The sequence below is a fragment of the Narcine bancroftii genome, chromosome 14, assembly GCF_036971445.1.
Source record: "Narcine bancroftii isolate sNarBan1 chromosome 14, sNarBan1.hap1, whole genome shotgun sequence".
Taxonomy (NCBI): Eukaryota; Metazoa; Chordata; class Chondrichthyes; order Torpediniformes; family Narcinidae; genus Narcine; species Narcine bancroftii.
Window position 1 is genome coordinate 48,991,503 of NC_091482.1, and position 12,365 is coordinate 49,003,867.

General features: G+C 44.7%; 1 long non-coding RNA gene across 2 annotated transcripts in view; it reads left to right on the forward strand.

Moving 5' to 3' along the window:
- Nucleotides 1–12,365, forward strand: part of LOC138749905 (uncharacterized) — a 70,640-nt gene that overhangs the window by 46,556 nt on the left and 11,719 nt on the right. For both annotated transcript variants that reach the window (XR_011348936.1, XR_011348935.1), the window contains exon 3: nt 1,919–1,996. This is a non-coding gene — a long non-coding RNA (uncharacterized lncRNA). The remainder of the gene's footprint in view (nt 1–1,918; nt 1,997–12,365) is intronic.

The following is a 12,365-nucleotide window of genomic DNA, read 5'->3' on the forward strand; positions in this document are numbered from 1 at the left end:
TGCCACTTATGTTAACCTGTCACGTGCTTCAGCAAGGAGCCAACATCAAAGGTGGTTAGCACCATTTGGAGGGACTGCACCATCCAAGCCATCCATAAAGGGGAAAGACTTTGAGACTGGAGCTAGCGTTGGCAAAGACTGAGGAAAGCTGGCTGATCTGCATCATGGAATGTATTTTGGACACTGAGTCGGATATCCTGGTGTAGGTGGGGAGCAGGAGAGATGAGACTTTCCAGATGGAACCAGGAAGAACGAACACAAGCTCTGAAAAAGTGGTGAGAGCCAAAGACGGAGGTTGCTCAAGCCAGGAATCCAGTTCTCGGTGTCTGGACACAAAGCTGCAAGTTTGATCACCTCCCAGGTTCAGTGAATGGATTTTCAGGAACTTTGCTTGACCACCTCTGCCCATCATCAACACTCAATGTCCTACCACCCCAATCACCTGATTACCAGGAATATCTATCAAACAGAACTCATTTCTAACATTCATCTCATCCTCAACTATTATGCACCAGAGCCCACCTTCCTCCTACAACAGCCCACAGCTTCACCACAATGTCTGCTATTCCATAAAGAAAGACATGCACGCCACCCAAACACATAGAACATTATAGTATAGAATAGTGCCGGCCCTTTGGCCATGATGTTGTGCCAACCTATATATACCTAAAAAAACTACCTCATAACCCTCTAATTTTTTTTAAAATCCTTGTGCCTGTCCCAGAGTCCTTAAATTCCCCTATGGTTCCATCCTCCATCATGACCCCCTGACGTCTCCCCCAAAACTTTCCTCCCTTTGTACAGATGTCCCCTGGTATTTGCTACTCCCACCCTGGGAAAAAAGGAGCCAGCTGGGCACCTTATCTGTACCTCAATCTCGTAGACCTCTATTAAGTCACCTCTCAGCCGTTAATTTGTTTTATTTATTCTAATTTGTTCCATTGTTCTGTGGGTATGGAGGCCTATGATCAGGGTGCAGGTCAGTGGGATTATGTAGAACAATAGTTCGGCATGGGCTAGAAGAGTCTGCTTCTGTGCTGTAATGTTCTATGGTTCTGTCACCTTTCTTGAACAAGCAAAAGCTCCAAGGTCAAAGGGAAGGGAATCTGTATTACTGCACGGACGACTGGCATTATAGTTAAACGTTGGCAACATGCAATTAGAAAAGATGATCCCGATTGCCTCCTCTCTTCATCTGCCTCCCGCTCCTTCATGCTCCCCCGATCACCCTCAGGCTTGCACCCAGGCTCTGGTGTGTCTTACGCCATCCTCGACATTTCATCAATAACATTCCCCCCCCCCCCCACTTTGATGTCACCAGCATGGAATGCACTGTCTCCTCCTGCAGCTTGCCCCTTGCTTGTTTCCCAGTCACGTTTTACAGGAAAACCCCTGCTATCCAGAATTCAAGCCATTGGCACCCTCAAGCAACGGGCAAAAAAAAAAGAGGAAAAATAAATCTTAAAAAATAAATAAGGATCAAATAATAGGAAAAAGAATAAGCAAGTTCAAAATTGTGGAAGTAAATGTTCTTTGGTGAAGATGGGGGCAAATATTCAGCCAGCGGAGGGCCTTGGTCGTGAAACCACAATGGCGTCACTCAGGATGATGCTGCTTGCCGTTGGGGCCATTCTCTTAAAGCGTCTCCTGTTCCCTGCTTAGTAAGAGTCTTTATTTATATTAGTATATTATTAAGTAATATCAGTAAGGTTTATCTGTAAACTTGGGGAGGGGGGGTTTATTGTTCATTTTTCGGGATGCTCCGTGGAGGGGGAGGAACTTGCAGATGCAGCGACAGTTAAATATTTTCAAAGAATGTGACTGAAAATAAAATAAAATGCCTTAAGGTTTATATATTCATGTTTGTTCATTGTAAGAACAGTATTTTCACCTTTTAAAATGTTTATTCTTTGTGCAGGTGTACGAGTTAGGTATTTTAAGAGTGAGTCTCAAGCAACCAGAATTACAATTCTCCACTATCTGCCAATCCCCACAGGTAAGGTAAGGTAAGCGTTTAGGACAACTGACTTGAGCTGTTCTTGAATCTATGGCAAACATTAGTAGTACTGTAACAACAGATATGGAAATGAACCATTAATCTATCAATGGTTAACACAAAATGTGCTGGTGAGTTTCTACATTCACACCAGTGGCTAGTGGAAGGAAGGACCATGTAAACAAAAGAATGGGCTCTAAAATGACAAGCACTGGTCTCAAGGTTGTAATGCCCCCGTCTGCCCATGCTGAACTCTTCCGATGGGATTCGGTGTGCAGAGACGAACTCCTGCACGGCTTGGCACCTGGCCATGACTCACATGTAAGTCTGAGTGCTCGTGCAACCAACCCACAACGGGACCAATTCAGCATCTCTAAACCCCAGATGCATTCAGCACATTGAGCCAAACTGCAGCCCAGATGTTCTGCCTGTAGCATTCTCCAGGCATTTTTGGAATCATAACATTTTCTTTCTGGTTTTGGGTGAATTCCCGAACTTGCTACCCTTCACCTCCAAGTAGTATTCAATGATTCATTAATTTGTGAAATCACTGTTGCTTATGAGAGTTTGAAATTGATCGAAGCCCCCAAGAGACAATGACCAGGCCACTGAACACACTAAATCCACACCAAACCCTGTGCCACAACCCATCAACTTTAGGGGCAGGAGGAGCCCAAGTGGCACGGTTGGTGTAGCAGTTAGAGTAATGCTGTTACAGTGCCAGCGGTTGGGACCGGGGTTAAAATCTGTAGGAGTTTATACGATCTCCCCGAGTCTGCGTGGGTTTTCCTCAGGGGCTCCAGTTTCCTCCCACCATTCAAAACATATGGGGGTTGTAGGTCAACTGGGTGTATTTGAGTGGCACGGGATCATGGGCCAAAAGGGCCTCTTACTGGGTTTAAATTAAAAGTTAAAATTTGGCCCATTGAGCCTGGTCTGTCATTTAATATGATCATAGGTGGCCTGACCCTGGACTCAGCTCCACTTACCTGCCTTTCACTCATCATGAAGCAGAAACCTACCTCCCTATGTCTGAAATATACTTAATGAGGCAGCGTCCGCTGCTTCCTGGAGAGTTCCACAGATCGGCAGGATAGATTTTTACATCGTAGGGGTATTAAGGGATATGAGGGAAATGCAGGTCAGTGGAGATGAGCCGATCATCAGGTCAGCCATGATCTCATTTTATGGAAGAGCCAGGCTCGATGGGTCGGATGGCCGACTCCTGCTCCTATTCTGTATGTTAGTATTCACCACTCTCTGGGGCATGCAGTAAGAAACAAGCCAATGGAATTTCTTCATCTTTTAAATGCAAGGGGTGAGGGCCTCGAAGTCCAGGGACAGCTCATTTACATTTTTTTCCTTTGTTTACATTTATTTTGTTTGTATACATTTCTTCCTTCTTGAGTAGAGTTTACAGTGGCTGGGTAATTACAAATTCTGCTGTGGCCACAGGATAAAGGGTCTCAGGGTTGTACGTGATGTCACGTATGAACGCAGACAATAAATTTTGAACCGAAATTCTTGCTAGGTAGGATTCTCTGCTGCTTTTCTCAGATGCACACCTCTGAATAATAACCAACAAGTTTGGATTTCACCTTCATCTATCCGTTATTAATTTAATTTAAATTTAAATTTAGACACACAGCACGAGAACAGGCCACTTTGACCCACAATCCCGTGCCGTGCAATTTCACCCAGTTGACCTACAACCCCCATTTGTTTTGAAGGATGGGAGGAAACCAGAGCCCCTGGGGAAGCCCACGCCTGCACAGGGAGAACATGCAAACTCCTTACAGGAAGCGCAGGATTCAAACCCCAGGGCCGATCGCTGGTGCTGTAATGGCGTCCCACTAACCGCTACTCCCTATCGTTTCTCATTGCGGTCTCTCTTGTGGTCAGAATGAGAAAGGGAAAAAATGTGAAACGCAGAATCTGGAATTCTCAGCTGTTCTGCATCTTCTTTCCATGTGTGAGCGACTCTCACGGTTTCTCCAGGGACGCATTTTGCGACCTGACCTGTCCCAAACTAAGCACTGTAAAATGGCCTCTTATTTGAAAGATCCCAATCAGCAAGAAGGGGATTTACTCTAATAAGACCGGATCAGAAAGTTTAACCTGAACCATTGCAACAACATTCCGAGCTCTGGGTGGAATTAACCCCTGTCAAACTGCAGAAAGAACAATCAATAAAGGAAGAAAATGGATATTCATCTTAAGCTCCTATCTCACAAGTTGTGCACCTGGACAACATTAGTTTCTGAAGAATGCAATTTAATTAGAGTATGGATCATTTACCGTAATTAAATTCAAGAATCTACAATGTATTAACTTGCAAAGCAGGCAAAATTTTCTCAGTCAATCTGAATTTTACTTCTAAAGCTTTTTAATTTACAACAAGCTGGAGTTCACTAAACCCACCTCTATTGTGCTGGAAGATTGGAGAGAGTTTCCTCCAGATGACAGTCATTACTAGCTCTTCATAAAGTCCAATTAGGCCCATTATCCATACATCAGTTGAAATGATGCAGTGGCTCTGGATGCAGGCAGAGGTTGGTGTGGGGGGGGGGGGGGGACATAAATGGATGAGACAGTAGGTGCCACATTGAGGCTGGCTCCACTGGGGCATGGGATAAAAGGCAGGCTTACCTTTTCATGGGGAAGGCCTGGAAGGCCGCTCTAGTGTGGTTTTGAGAGAGAGCGGCGTCGGGAGTCGTCCTCCGGAGCCGAGGGAGGCAGGTCAAATGGTGCAGTAGCGCCGCCTGTCGTGATGAGGTCCAACGCGCCAAGCAATGGCCAGCTTCATTACCCATAATCCCCCACGCAGCTGGAACTGGTCTGGGAAACGTAGAGCAGTTCCAGCTGCGTGGAGGATTATGGGTAACAAAAACGGCCATTGAACCTTCTCCCAGCTTTTCTGTCTGGTGCTGCTCCCCCTGGCACACTAAGCACAGTTCTTCCCTCCCTTCTTTCATCCATCAGACTCCTTGGCTCTGCTTCTCCATCTTCACTCCTCAGCACCTGTCCTCCTTCCTCTTGGGCCATGGAGCTCAGCACCCAGACCCTTGGCCCTCCAGCCCTGCGGGCTCCGTTTCTCTTTGCCCCACCCCCACACCCCCCGCAGAGCCTCCACGTTGTTTGGGCTGGACTCCCTCCACTCCTTGAATGTCCATTCCCGCTCTCTCCGGCTCCTCGCTGCCCTCCTGCTCCTCAGCCTCGGCGGCCTTGAAGGAAGGGGTGAGGGGCAGAGGAGGAATGGGAAGAGGGCATTTCAGGGTGGCAGGAGGGAGCCCTAACCCCAGCACCAATCACCATGGGAGACCTGGTGAGTAGCAACGTCATTGCCCCATCCTTAAGCAGCCGCATTCAGCAGCATTGTTTTCATGGAGCGACTCACTTCACCTGTGAGACTAACCCCCCTAGAAGCATTGGAGTCCGCAACTAGCATCTGCCATCGGTTGCTAGGTGAAGTGATGTAAGGCAAGAATATCCGCCTTTACATTCACTATTTTTTCTTCTATAAAAAGGCCTATCGTCAACGGAGAACCATCTCTTCCCATCAGATTTTCTTAAAGCCGCGGAAAAAAACCTTTGACAAAGTTCCTCTCGGAAGGTCTCTAATTAATTGAAAAGTCTGAAGGATCCGGACTGAAAAAAAGAGTGGGCGAGCATCGGATGAGAAAGTAGAATGATACGGAAGAGTGAGCACCCTCAGTGAAAGTTTCCTGCTCCAGTTTTTCTCCCCCCCCCTCCCCCCAGTGTAAATGGTTCAGAAAGGGACACCATTATAAGCTGCTTGAACAGGGAGATTCAACGAGTAATTCCTTAATGGGACAGGGCTCCTCGCCCCGAGAGCTTCCTCCTTCCACCTGGTCTCACCCTTCACCCAACAAACTGGCAGCTTGTTTCAGGAGGGGGACCTGAGATCTGGCTGATGTCCTGAGGCTAAGGAATTAAAATCTCATGCTGCCTGGGAGACCTGCCATGGGACTCTATGTCCAAATTAAAACCATGCTTTCCTGATGGGAAATAAAGAAAAATATTGCTTTCCTGATGGGAAATAAAGAAAAATATTGCTGGAGGTAGATATACAGAGCAAGAACGGTTAATGGTTTGCGATATGAAGCTTCCATTAGACTGAGGGTGCATTTTAATTCAGCTCCTCTGGAGGGACCAGATTGATTTATTGTACCCTGACTGGCTGCGTCACAGTGAGGGTATGGTCGCTGCAGCGAAATGTATCGGAGGTCAATCCACAGGACCATAAGCGTGGCAGAGAGGATCAATGGAATCTCTCACCACTCCCCAGCCCCCCATCAATGTAATCTACTGGCTCGTTGTCTGAAGAGGGGGCGCAAAATCACGGAGGATCCCTTCCAAACCGCATGCACCATCTTTCAGCTGTTCCCATCGGGGAAGAGATACAGGAGGATCAGAGCCAGCACCACCAGGCTGAGGAACAGCTTCTTTCTGCTGAATTGCTCACACTAACCTTCCAGGAGTCTCACATTCACAAAGCAGTATTTATTTATTTGCATATATGAATACTTGTCCTGTACGTCTATTTCTCTGTCTATGTGTGTTATGACTGGTTGTGTGTCTGTGTTGTTTACTGAAGACCAGAGAACGCTGTTTTGTCGGGTTGTACTTGTGCAATCAGGTAGCAATAACCTTGAGTGGACTTGATTTTACTTTGTAAATTTAATTATAAAGTTTGCAGATGACACCATGGTGGTGGGCCTGATCGCAGGGGACGATGAAACGGCCTATAGGGGTGAGGTTCAGCACCTGGCCTCGTGGTGTTCTGAGAACAATTTGTAACTCAATACCCAGAAGACAAAAGAGGATTTTAGACGGGCGGGAAGATGAACGCACGTCCCGATTTCCATCAGTGGAGCGGTGGTGGAGTGGTTACAGAGCTTCAAATTCCCCTGGGTCCATATCTCTGATGATTTCATTTGGTCTTTGAATTCATCACTGTTGATCAAAAAGGCACCTCTGCCCTAGAATACTATTGGATTTCTTTCGATGTACCATTGAGAGTGTCCTGACATACAGTATTTCAATATTGTACAGGAATTGTTCGGCATAAGATAGGAAGGCACTCCAGCGGGGAGCGAATTGTTGAAATGCGATTGCCTCCCATTGAATCCATCTATAGGGGGCGATGTTTGGACAGGGCGAGGAATATCACTAAAGGCGCAACACACCCTAACCGTGAACTATTTACTCTCCTACCCTCGGGCAGATGTTACAGGATCCTTCGCTCAAGAAATGCCAGACTTAAAAAGAGCTTTTTTCATGAAGCCATGATAATGTTAAACACCAATTCACGGCATTGAGCGGGGCTGCCCTTATATTTCAGAATTTGTAATTTTTTAAACAATTTATTTTAGAATATTGCGGTTTTATTTTACCCTGGTAAACCATGTATAATAAAACCGCAATATCCCAAAATAAATTGTGTGTGTTTATTGTATTGTATTCTAGTTTATATTCTGATCGATGCTAATCGTGTTTCATTGGGTGGTCTACCAGCATCATGGCAATAAAGTGGATCACATCACATCAAAATCACTGGCCAATAGACCTTCATCAAACCAGCATCTGAGTCCTTTCATTTTCTGAGCCTGGGAGGGATTCAGCTGACCTTTGGGGAATGAAATAACCAGGCTAGGACATGATTGGGTCAGTTGTGTGCAGAAGAGGGGAGAGTTCCAATTATTGTAGTCCACGTAGGAATCAAGAACTTAGATGAGGCACTGAAGGAATATCAGAGGCCTGCACAATACAACTTCCTTCACCAGCTATTTCTGACGCTGTAAAAATTGAATAGATCAAAATCAGAAATCCCAGACCAGATGTGGTATTGCGACAGGAACATCTGTGCATGTAAACTGGACATGCACCAAGGTGAGGCCCTTTTGGGCGGACCAGAGCGAAGCCCTGGATAAAATCATAGGCAAAAAATTTCCACAGGATCCAGAATTGTTCTTCCTTGACATAAGAAGCTGTCCAAATTTCAAATCCAATTCATAATGGTCACATTAGCAGTGGCCAGGAAGTGCATAGTTACCTGGGAGTCCGACTCCAGCTGGAGCAGTGTGCGCTGAAGTGCAGAAATGCAGAGGTGTGTTCCCCTGGAGAAGATTACCTACAATCTCAGCAAAAAGCACAGTACCTTCCTTAAAATTTGGAAACCGTATCTAAACTTCATAGGTGCACAGCTATAGGGTGGGCTGTCCTGCCTCGCGGCCTAGCTCCATCTCATCCCAATCCAGGAAAAAAAGAGCCATGGATAGGATATTGGCCGGGGCACTGGTTGCCGGGGTGTAACAAATCTAGGTTTTTAACCTTTATTGTGAGCATCTTGAATGTTGTACGTTATATGGCCCATCGTGTGTGATAAGGGGAGGAGGGAGGGGTGGAAAAAAGGGGCTAGGACTCAGTGGTGAACCTTATACAGAAATGATGACTGTGAGTTTGGATGAACACTGAGTTTGAGTTTGAAAATTGATAAATAAAATCTTCAAAAATAAAAGGAATATCAGCAGTCTGTATCCAAATTAAAATACAGAATTTAAAGTGATAATCTCTTCATTACCACTGTGCAAATGGTCATTTAGATCTGTTATGAGTCCAGAGGACCCCAAAACCCATCAGCAATAGATATACACCACAACAAAGGGGTACTTAAACAGAAGTTGCTTTTAATTATCTTTGAACAAGAAAACAGAATCAAACTTTAACTTATCTCTATTGACTTATTTAACCTACTTAACCCCCCCCCCCACCCCACTCTAATTTTAAGCACATGTGTGTGTGTAATGCGCATATAAGTTTAGAAAAAGTTATTTGGTTCACAGTCCAATTTCCCTGTTCTTGTTGGTTTTCAGAGAGTTTTCTTGTTCCAGGACATCCAAAATGGATTCCCTTTTAATCAGTCACTCCAGTGTCTTGCTGATGAAACTTGCCCCCTCAGGGTTCTCCAGATGATCACCTCTTTCTTTCAGGCCACCACAGAGTTCCTTTCTGTTTCTCCTATTCCAAAGGAAACAGCCAGTCCTCTCCTTTGACTAGGCCGTCTTCCAAAGCTTGCCAGCTTGTCCCTCTGGAAAAGAAGGCTCTGTCTCTCCTCTCTCTCCCCCTCTCCCCCACTCTGAGAGCAAAGCTTGTTCTGCATCTGCCTGTGTGTGACCTTCTCTAAGAAACCTTTCCCAATTTACCTCCCAAACATCTCTATACACTCTGTCACAGATCAGACAGTTGAATGTGTGCATGAGAAGAATGAGCAAATGGCACCATTGCATCAGGAAAAGGGAACTGCTCCTTACCGACACTCGCACTGCGCTGGGACCAGTGCCAAAGTGAATTTAATGACCGGGATTGAACATCTGGCTTTAAACTTTGTTTTGCGTGGTTGAGGGGGTGGGTGGGTGGGGAACGTACCAGAGAAGGGGGGGGGGGGTAGTAGGTGGGTGGGGTTCTTGGCGAGGTTAGTGAAAGCAACGGTACGCAGTATCAAAAAGAGTTTTGATAAGCAACGTCTGTCAGAGAGAGGGCAAACAACCCAGTGTACACCTCCAATCAAAGTCGGAATAGAGAAAAATGGTAGAAATTTAAAAAATGAAAAAGAAGTGAAATAGAAACTTTGATTTGTAATAGATTTATTAAGAAATTTACATCTGTTATATATATATATTATTGCAAACTATGAAGCAGGTCTAGACAGAGATGGGAAAGGGATTTGAATATAAATACTGTGGAGAAAGATTGGCAAAAATGATGTTATGATGACATGACAAGTACAACAAATGTTAGACATAGATAATTTTTTTGCATTAATTATACCTTACTCTATAAAAATTAAATAGTTGAAAAGTGGATTTACTGAATAAAATGTTTCAGGTGTAGACATTCAACATGGCCACATTCAAAACTGAGACCATTTTGGTTAGAATTAGGAAAATTTTTAGAAGAAGTCTTGGCAATGCTTTTTCTACTGGGCAATTTTTTTTGGCAGGATTTTGTTCAATCCTGATCATTAAATTCACTTTGGCACTGGTCCCAGCGCAGTGCGAGTGTCGGTAAAGACCAAGACTGCAATCGAATTTTCTTTTCCGAGTGGAACTTGTGAAAATTGCGCTACCAGCTGCAAGAAAATGTATAGCAGTGACATGGAAATCAGATGCCCGTTAGGGAATAGAAAGACGGCTCGTGGAAATACATAAGTGGTACACCTCCTGAGAAAATGACGCATAATTTAAGGAATAAATCTGATGTCTTTCTGAAAAATTGGCACCCATACTTACGTATGGGTATACTTACGTATACTTAAGTGGGAAGGAATTTAAGATATTTCCCTGAACCTCACGAAATCTTGGATAAGCAAAGGATGATATTGAAGGCAAAGTTGTGTCAATGCAAAGTTTGTTCACCAGGTTTTGTTCTTTCTTGCTATACTTTATCTTTGAATCTATCTTTCTTTTCTTATTTTGGGGATTTTTTTTCAGGGTGAGGGGTTTATTGGGGTATAGTTTGTAGCATGTATAATTAATTTGAATATTTGATTGACTTTTATCGGCACAAGTAGAAAGCAAGGAGTACGAGGAAATAGCCATTCTGAAGACAGTTCCAAAGAACACAAGGTCAGGAATCAAGATTCCTTTATTGTAAATGCAATAAAACAAGTGTCATATTACACAAAATTTCCCTTTGTCAGCCAGAAGGCAGACAGATTCACCATCAGCAGAAATTGCCTGGTGCCCTTATGTGACAGCGTTTTTGGGAGATAAAATGGGAAAGGTTAGTGTAGGTCACATACAAACACTTTAAAATAGATCTTACTTAAAATACTGGAGCTCTGCCCCATGGTAGACATGTCTGGCCCAACAGTCTTTGCAAAAGCTTTGGAGAGTGCGCAAGAGACTTCACTAATGGATTGGTGTTTATAAAAAGGCAACAGATGGAAGTACTTGACAGAGCCGCCTACTGTCTGGCGCTGTTCTAAGAGGGTCATGTGGTTTTGCAAGCAGAGAGAGTCAAACAGACTCAGAGAGAGAGAGAGAGAGAGAGAGAGAGAGAGAGAGAGAGAGAGAGATATCACAGAGATCAGTTCTACAGTGTTATAGCCAGCAACAGCAGCTGGGACTGGAACAGAACAAGTTGGCAAGCTTGTGGAAAACCCCATTTGGAAGATGGGTTGTGAGTTCAGCCTGATCAAAGCCCTTGTGGGTCATGTAAGAGGAGAGGACTGGCTACCTAATGTTTCACTTGGAATAAGTGAAACAAGAAGGAAGTCTGTGGTGACCTGAAAGAAAGAGGTGATCATCTGGAGAACCCTGAGGGGGCAAGTTTCGTCAGCAAGACACTGGAGTGGCTGATGGAAGTAAATGAACAACAAATCTCTCTCTGAAAACCAACAAGAACCTTCTTGACCAGTAACCATTTACCTTTCAAGTACCAAAGCCTGGTGAACTTCATAAACGTTAAATTCTGTGCACAGTATAAGAGTTGTCTGCAACCAGTGAACTTGGAGGAATGAGAAGTGAGATTGGACTGTGAATCAAATAACTTTTCTGAACTTACACATACACATTACGTACACGTGCGCCTAGAATTAGAAGGGGGTTAACTTAGGTTAAGAAAGTCAACACAAATTAAAGTTGGATTCTATGTTTATTTTTAAAGATAATTAAAAGAAACTTTTGTTTAAGTAGCCATTTGTCTTGGTGAATATCTATTGCTGTTGGGTTTTGGGGTCCTCTGGGCTCATAACACCTTTACAGTCAAAGAAAGAAGAGCAAAAGAGAGTCCCCCCCCCCCATACCCCCTGAGTCACTGAGTGCCCGTGGATTCACCTCCAGCGCTCCCACATCTAGTCCAAACCATCAGCAGCCCAAGATCCAGATCCAAACCTCTGACACGATCAGGAAGCCCCTGGCACCTTCTCGCATCCAATACCTGGTACCCCTTCAGCCAGTCTTGAGCCAGTGTCCAGAATCACATGTGCCAGCTACTCTTCAGAGGTGAAATAAAAGTGGGGTGGTCTTGCTACTAAGCAATGGAATAAAGGAAGTAGTGAAAAGGAGTGTCATTAAACATATCAAAATTAATTACAGTTCTTCTTTGGCTTGGCTTCGCGGACGAAGATTTATGGAGGGGTAATGTCCACGTCAGCTGCAGGCTCATTTGTGGCTGACAAGTCCGATGCGGGACAGGCAGACACGGTTGCAGCGGTTGCAAGGGAAAATTGGTTGGTTGGGGTTGGGTGTTGGGTTTTTCCTCCTTTGTCTTTTGTCAGTGAGGTGGGCTCTGTGGTCTTCTTCAAAGGAGGTTGCTGCCCGCCGAACTGTGAGGCGCCAAGATG